The sequence below is a fragment of the Neoarius graeffei genome, chromosome 24 (assembly GCF_027579695.1).
Source record: "Neoarius graeffei isolate fNeoGra1 chromosome 24, fNeoGra1.pri, whole genome shotgun sequence".
NCBI lineage: Eukaryota > Metazoa > Chordata > Actinopteri > Siluriformes > Ariidae > Neoarius > Neoarius graeffei.
The window spans coordinates 1,399,159-1,408,512 of NC_083592.1; positions in this window are offsets into that span (position 1 = coordinate 1,399,159).

Here is a 9,354-nt window from a genome sequence, read left to right on the forward strand (position 1 = left end):
CGCGCACACACCCCATTATGAATGATGTTTTTATATTTCATTTTCACCTGTTGCCAGGTGCGTTTGGCGCTGCTGTTGCCTCTGAAATGTTCACAGGACCGACACCAACTTAGTCAAAGGGACTGAACAGTCAGTCATCCTAATTCATGTGACTCTGTGCACAGATCAGCTTAAGTAGGCGACTCCATGAATTTACCATACCAAATTTTATTCAGGATTTTTCGGACATTAAACAAGCTATATATGACTGGGGCCACGTCGAAGGACCATTTTCTGTGACTTGTGATTGATCATGAAGCTTCTCTCATCCTATACTTCTGTTCTGGACATAGGCGGTCTTTCCATTGGGCAAAGTCGGGCAATTGCCCTGAGCCTCGTCCAATCAGGGGCCTCGTCGTCGCGTTACGGTATTCCTGTTTTCCTGCATGCTATACATCATTTACTATGTAATAATTCATTGTGATTATACATATTTTCCACTCGACATGAACCACATTGCTACGAAAATAATAAAAGCAATAAAGCATGATTCACGTGTAATCCTACAGCCTAGATTCACAAGCAAAACCACCAGTATGTGACGTGATGTCACGCACCGCTATCGGGCTTCGCTCTTTCTCAGAGCCGTAGTGTCTGAAGTAACCTAGGCCAAGGGCGCAGATAGCACGGGGGACGGGGGGACATGTCCCCCCCCAGATTTATAGTGACCCCCATCTGTCCCCCCCACCCACCGTCCCTACGTAAGGCGCCACACATAGGTAGAAAAAGTGAGGATTAATGTTCCGTTAGTTAGACTAACTTACACTGCAGCACAAAGTTGAAATGGCAGCAGCAGCAGCCTTGTCTGTGATCAATCCACATTTTCCCCTTCTTGAATCGGTGTCGGCTGGATCAGATCCTTGCAGAGTTGGGAAAGCAAGGTGTTCATTGTCCATGTAATTCTCGGTTAATAACACTGCACAGCTCATCCATTTGATAGCAGCGGTGTTTCTGCTGCGACTAATGGTGCGTTCAGTTGTACTCGTAAGTTGGAAGTTTGAAGTCGGAAAAGCATTGAAATCCAGCATCTCCCAGCATAAACGTTGGGGTTTTCGTTTCATTTCATTAACTGGCCATTTTTTTTTTAATTCCATGTTCCATGATGTCCCAGTTTTTAAACTGGGAAGCGCTCAGTTCTGAGGTTATGTTGCTCGGAGCTCCAAGTTCCGACTTCCAATGTAAATGTAACGCACCATCTTGACCCCGGGGTCCTAAGGGGAGCTGGGGACTTTGCCTGTCGCGGTAACCATCTTATCTCATCTCATTATCTGTAGCCGCTTTATCCTGTTCTACAGGGTCGCAGGCAAGCTGGAGCCTATCCCAGCTGACTACGGGCGAAAGGCGGGGTTCACCCTGGACAAGTCGCCAGGTCATCACAGGGCTGACACATAGACACACACAACCATTCACACTCACATTCACACCTACGCTCAATTTAGAGTCACCAGTTAACCTAACCTGCATGTCTTTGGACTGTGGGGGAAACCGGAGCACCCGGAGGAAACCCACGCGGACACGGGGAGAACATGCAAACTCCACACAGAAAGGCCCTCGCCGGCCACGGGGCTCGAACCTGGACCTTCTTGCTGTGAGGCGACAGCGCTAACCACTACACCACCGTGCCGCCCGCGGTAACCATAGTGATCATAAACAACTGTCTAATAACTGAGCTGGTGATCTTTCTGCCACATTAAGCCAGAGAAGAGGGGAAAAAAAATCACAGCGTTTGTTTCAAGAACCAAAAGATGTAAATATCCTCTGCCTGTTGCCTTTCCCAGATGTGACAAATACTTGTTTTGTAATGTTGAGTAGCTAGTCTGATAATAATAAGGAGGAATTTGGCCTTACCTGAAGGAGGCTAAATGTAAAATAACAGCATTCTAGGCTGTAGGTGAATATCTTTTAATGTTGTTATTTTTATGTATAATGTTATTTTAGTAAGCAGCAACTGTTAACTGAAATTGAGATTCAAGATGTTAACATTGTCCTCCTGGCCTGCAGGCAATCCCTGGTGGGGTCAACAATGAAAAAACAAAAAACAATTACAGCGTTTTTTCAAAAACAGAGCAATGTTGACCAGGTAGGCCTTTGTCTACCAATGTTCATTCAGTTAGAAAACTCACAATCCGAATGTATATTGAAGCTTCAGTATATACACACACACACACACATTATATTTTATATATATATATATATATATATATATATATATATATATAAAATATGCATTTACACAAAATGGAATCATTTGCTGACAGCTCAGTCCCCCCCAGTTCAAAAATCCTATCTGCGCCCCTGACCTAGGCAACGATGCGAGCGGGCTGAATACATGCACCAGCACCATCTAGCTCTAGCTGCAGAGCCCTCGTAAAATTTTTTGTTAAAGTCAAATCAGAATGAAACGATTTCTAAGTGGCAGTGAGAAAAGGAAGAGGAAAAAGGATAGTGAACAGTTTGTTGAAAAGCTACCGAAATTAACAACCTTCTTCCACACAAGATAACGGCTGCAGTTAAAGGCTTCCCTGATTGCATTTCCTCTCCAACAGACATTTTGTATGTTTAAATCGGAAAAAAAGACAAAAAACTATTGAATAAAATAAAAAATAAAAAACTGTTCCAGATATCTACAGATTATACACATTCCTGAGGCATGAAGACCAGTGACAAGAAATGAAGGTAATCATTTTACAGTACATTTCAACAGGCTATGATTTATGTAACTACTTGAGTCCTGCTGGATATTTAATCATTATCTTCTCAAACAAATAACCTTTTTATATACTGTGTATCATATTTCAAGAAAAAAAAAGTTGAACTGTTACTATGTTTTGTGTTTATTTTCTCTGTTTCAGGTATCTACAGATTATACACATTCCTGATTCTTGAAGACCAGTGACAGACTTAATGTAGTTACAGCTTTAGTTATAGATTAAATGGGCATGACTGACTCACTCACACATATACTCTCAGTCAAACTGTTAAACCATTTAAAAAAATAAATATTCTGTATTTTGGCATACAATTTTTGTCTGAAACTTCTTTCTCACATAGTTAAAGGTCCTTGTTAAAAGAGAGGATTTGCAGGGCCCCCTAGCTAAATTCGCCTTGGACCACCAAATTTCTAAATCCGTCACTGTGCTTAACTATATATTCAGAGAAAACCTGCTGGATTGTTACCCAAATCTAAGTATTGCACTTCGAGTACTCCTCACACTTCCTGTCACAGTGGCTTCTGGGGAAAGGAGGTTTTCTGCCTTGAAATTAATCAAGACATATCTCAGGTCCACCATGTGTCAGGAGAGACTGTCCGATCTGGCGGTAATATCCATTGAGCAAGCCGTGAGAAGGAAACTGGACATGGAAGATGTCATCACTGCATTTGCCAATGCTAAAGCAAGAAAAATCAAGTTTTAAGCACACAGTAAGTAAATTATAATAATTAATAACTAATAATTTCATTTATTTAAATCTTACACTGTATATTAATCCACGTTTGGTTTTTCTCTCTCCTCTTTCTGTGCAGGTCTCATCCACTGTAGCCACCACCACCCATGAGACTGATAGATGGGCACACCGACAGCAGCGCACATAGACAGACAGGCAGAGACACACACACACACACACACACACACTCCTCTACTGACACACACACACAGCTTATATTCAGAGATCTTTATTGGGTTTTTTTCAATCATTTCAGGCCCGTAGCCAGCATTGTGGAGGGGGGGGGGGGATCTTTTTTCCCCAAAAGTGGACTTCATCTGGCCCCCTACTCCCGTACCCCCCAAATACACGAGCACACTTCAAATCTTCTAATTTAGACATTTTTTTTATTTGTTATAAGTTCTCTGTTGTCTAACTTATTATTGTTATCTTCCTACAACTGTGCTGTGACTTCATTGTCTGTCTCTGTTGCTCTCCTTCATTGTCTGTCTCTGTTGTTGCTCTCCTTCATTGTCTGTCTCTGTTGTTGCTCTCCCCTCCTCTGTCTGTTGTTGCTCTCCTTCATTGTCTGTCTCTGTTGTTGCTCTCCCCTCCTCTGTCTGTTGTTGCTCTCCTTCATTGTCTGTCTCTGTTGTTGCTCTCCCCTCCTCTGTCTGTTGTTGCTCTCCTTCATTGTCTGTCTGTTGTTGCTCTCCCCTCCTCTGTCTGTTGTTGCTCTCCCCTCCTCTGTCTGTTGTTGCTCTCCCCTCCTCTGTCTGTTGTTGCTCTCCCCTCCTCTGTCTGTTGTTGCTCTCCCCTCCTCTGTCTGTTGTTGCTCTCCCCTCCTCTGTCTGTTGTTGCTCTCCCCTCCTCTGTCTGTTGTTGCCTGTCTCTGTTGCTCACTTCAGTTGTTGAGATTGAAATAATATCGCACAGCCCTATAAGGACAATTGATTTAAAAATGCCCAAATGCAGCAACAGTGGTTGTTTTCACACACACTGGTCTGAACATTTTCATTTTTCAGCTAGTGCACACGTTTCTTTTCACTCTGATCCAAATGCCAAACCACTGACAGGGCGTCATGTTACCATGACGACTGAAAAAACACGTGCTCTTAAAGTCTCGCATTTTACTGTCTTCACACCACCGCTCCGATTTCCCAAGCTGAAAAAATAATAAAAGCAGCCCCAGGTCCGACGCTGCTAGTGCCTAGCCATCGAGCCACCTAACTCATGTGTGCGCGTCACTGACGGACGGGCTGCCGCCGCCCCCACTGATCACTCTGACAGATCGATCTACCACTACTGTTCTAAACAAAAGAGAAACAAAGTCCTGCACTCAGCACCTCACCCATTGTGGCCCTTTTTTGGAACATGGCGCCAATATTTTGGGACAAAGTAGCAGCAGATTTCTTGCGTTTTCTGTCTTTATCTTCTTTCCCCCCATTTTCTCTTCTATCCCGCTTCGGGTTCTTCTTCCTCTTCTTCTTCGCTTCAGTGTATTTGCCAGTTAGCTACCAACGGAAATGGGGGCATTACCGCCACCCACTGGATTGGGGTGTAAAGCAGTCTGAACAAAACGTGTAAACATAAACATGGGAGAAATGAAGCCGTTTTTCTAACTCGTCCTCACTTCTCATCTCATCTCATTATCTCTAGCCGCTTTATCCTGTTCTACAGGGTCCTCACTTAGTCTACTTTTCTTTTGTGATTAGTCTGGATTTGATATTGTACATTTAAATGTGAATCAATGTATATTCATCGGACATGAACAAATGAATAAATCTTGAGTAATCTTGAGGGGCGTGTGTGTCGGGGGGGGATCGAACGAACCCTCCGATCCCCCCTGGCTACGGGCCAGCATTTCCATGTGTTCACAATAAATATTGTTCGTCACTACGTATGATTCATCATCTCATTATTCATCTCATCAGTGCCCAGGGGCACTAACCACTCACAGCCAGTGGGGGGCACCACATGACAGAAACTTTAAAAATATTTTTCGTGAATGTTTGTACACTTAAAATGGTTATACACTTGACATTGTTAAATAGTCATATATAATTCATTATGAACACTAATTTCATAACAACAATAATCATAATTCTGAGCAAGAGTGGCCTATGTGACCATCAACCCCCCTTTCCTCAACCTGTCAGTTGAGCCAGTCCACCTACGGTGAAATGCATCAATTTTTTAAAAACTGCGGTAGAAATGAAAAATGGACAGACATCAATTGAGTGGTTGTGCGAAGAGAAAATTTAAAAAAAGAGAGAGACTCCAGGCGTGTAGCTGCAATTAAAAATGTTCCAGTGTTGGATCGTTTTTTTATAAAAACATCGACAACTGCTGTCACTACCAGCGCTGAAGCCGAAGCTAGTGAAATCAGCGATGCTAGTGAGGGAGATGGCCCTGCTAGCACTAGCCGGGGAGATGCTACAACCACAGCCAGTGTTAGCCGAGGGGTCGGCGACGACAAGGATCCCCTTGAGATCAAATATATGCTGCTCATTTTTGAATAAGACATTTCAATATGTCTACATGCATATCGTTGGTTGTTTTCAGTGAATTTGATGGGCTGATGGAGCCTACTGTACTTAATACATTTTCAATGAGGAAGAATGACCTTGTTTATGTGTACTATTGTTTATGTATATGCTACTATTTTTGACAGCAAAGGGCAAGGTTTGCGAGTGTGTGCAGGAGGTTACTGAATGTGTGCGCACAGGGTGGTGGTGGGTGGGTGGGTGGGGGGGCACTTGAGGTATAGTGCCCAGGGGCACCGCATTGGCTTAATACGGCACTGGAGCTTGTTAAGTGTGTACATAAAGTGTCACGGTGCGTGACTGCTGTAGTGGGGAAAATGGCGTCCGACACTGTAGCCACATGTTTCCTTTCGTTTGTTTCTTTCAGCTCCTGGGCATTTGTGGGTTATTACTGTATGTGTGGAAATCAGTGTGTGTGTGGCACATTATTGGAATTGGGCATTTGTGGGCCATTACTGTACTGTGTGAAAACCAGTTGTGTGTGTGTAGTGCATTGCCTGAAATGCTGAAGCTAATGTGCAGGTGAAGGCCAGCTATGGCTGCAGCCTTGGTGAAGGGCACACGCCAGTGTAAACAATAAGTTCACGGGTTAAAGCGGCCAGCTATGAGTCAGCCATGTTTCAGTTTGTGTTCAGAGATTTATTCTGTCATATTAAGTGAGCATTTAATGTACTTTATGTACAGTTAAAGAAAATACTCTTTTGATGAGAGATAATGAAGATGTGTGTTTGAGAGAAAAGTGTATACATGATTGGTGATGGACAGATGACATGATAAAAAGGGAAAATGTTTATCTTTGGTTTGATACAAATTTTGATACGTTTATTTCTTGAAAATATGAAAGTATATACATTTAATGTGAATGTTATCTAAAATGGCTAATACCAGTGCTTTAATGCAGACGTAATAACAGAAATAATTCATGATTGCAGTGAAAAGGTTAAAATGAAAGTGAGAATAAACATAATCCAGATGAGTGGAGAATGAGCAACAGCTGGCCTGCTTCGCTGATTTCTGTCTTATATTTCCAGCTCCTTTCAGAGGATTATCTATATATCTGTCAGTGGAGACCAAGCCGGGACCCGCTACACCAGCTCTATTCATCCCGTTCTCTCGAGCCTGACAGATGTTTAGTAGCACTAGCTTCACTTAAGTCAACGCAAAGGCTTTTCCTCCGTGCATGGAAAAGGTCCAGAATACAGTAAACTAGATGACTGCAGGCAGCATCTCTCTGGAATCTGTCTCACAGTGAGAGCATGTAGGATCACTTGAACATTTTTGCATGTGCACATTGAAAAACATCATTGTCTCTTATTTTATGTCCTCCTCTGTGCAGATCGACCACGATGTCATTGTGCTGATGAATGATGCAGAACGATAGATCCCTTCAATTTCCTTTTCACAACAATGCCTGCAGTGCCTGATTTGGAGGACCTAATCAAATTGTACTTCAGACTTTCTTTCAGTAACAAGGAAATACTTGCAATTTTAGCACATTACAACCAGACAGTGATAAGTGTCAGAACTTTAAAGGTCTCATTGCATCATTTTTTCATTAACTGTGCGGTGGTCTCTAGTATGAATGAATGCCCTGTGAGCCGGTTTTGGTGAAAAACATGCTGTGGTTCTCCTGTTTCAGGCTGTTCTAGTTTGGTGGAGGAGTGGGTGGGGAGAGAACGACAGGATTTCAGCTCTTACTCATTAATATTCATGACATGTAAACGTGTTACCTCTGATTGGTTAACAGCACTGTGACGCTCCCTCCAGTGGGTCAGAACAAGCGGATGTGGGTGTCTTTGTAAAAACTGTTTTGATTGGCTATTATGGTCTCGACATTGATGTTTTGACCAATAAAAATGTAGATAACATGAATTTTACATCACATTCAACGAGATTAAATGAGACTAAAGATGGCGACTTACAAATAATGTGTAAACATCATTGGAGTTAATAAAGTTTGAACAGCATGAAGGAACATACCCCAACCCCCCGAAATTAATAAAAAAAAATTCTCAACAGATTTGGCATAATATAAAAAGGTCGTTTTTTACTCAGAAAAAGCAGAAAACTCTCATCCCTGCCGAGCTTGTGACCATGTCGTGCACGCTAACGTGGAGAATATGAACATGCTATTTTGTAACAAAAACCTTCGAACAAAAAGTTCATGTTTTACTGACAGCTTGTGAGCTGGTGGTCGAGAAGCAAAACCACTACTGGAGGCACCGAAGTTTGAAAAGTCACTGTGGTTGAAATGATCAGAGCACAGTACTAACGCTGCATTACACTTCGCTGGTGGTGTTCCAAAGATAAATTCCAACCATTTCTTCTTCACCTCTTCTATCTTGGGCAAGAAATGCAACGTTGATGTGTTACTGCCACAAATAACACAGGCACGAACTTGTTCAGACATGTTTTCAGCTTGCTGTTAGGTCCTGTTCGTTAGCTACTGACAAGATGGGCTCTGCTATCTCTCCTCACGCTTAAATCCGAACTTTCTTCCCGTGGGCGGTCGCAAGCTAAGGTGGGCGAGGCCATGAATACTAATTTACGAAGTGACGTAAGTTCGTAGGGCTTTTTCAGATTCGCTCGTTTTTCCGACTATTTTCTTTTATAAGCTAATACAGGGAATGGGAGTAGAATTACATTTTCACATGCAGCATGCATATGCAACTCGGAGTGAACTATGGTATTTCAAAAAGAGCCAGTATTAAACGTTTTTGGTGGAAGGGCACCTTTAAAGAGAGTTTGTAGAAGATTTGGTCTGTTCAGGAGGAAGAACCAGTCTGACATGGAAGAAGTGCTGGCTTTTGTCCAACATGAGGTTATGACCAATGGACAGATGCAAGGTTATCGCTGGCTACATCTTCAAGCAGTTCAGCGTGGATTTGTTTTGTCACAAGACGCCATAAGACGCATCATCAAACTGGTTGATCCACAAGGTGTAGAATTAAGAAGAGCACGGCGCTTGAGATGATGTCAGTACAGCTGCAGAGGGCCAAATGCACTTTGGCACATGGATGGCTATGACAAGCTGAAACCCTATGGCATTGCCATCAATGGCTGCATAGATGGTTTCAGCGGCTATGTGTTATGGATGGAGGCCTTTACCACAAACAGTGATTCCAAAGTAGTTGCAAGTTACTTTACCAGAACCGTGTCAAGCATAGGTGGATGTCCAGAGAGGATTCGTGCAGACAGAGGAACAGAAAATGTTTGTGTTAAAGAAATGCAGATGTTTTTGCGGAGAAGCCATCCAGACAGTTTTGCAGGAGAGAAGTGTTTCCTTTATGGAAGAAGCACAGCAAACCAGCGCATTGAAGGATGGTGGGGTACCCTTTGCAAACAG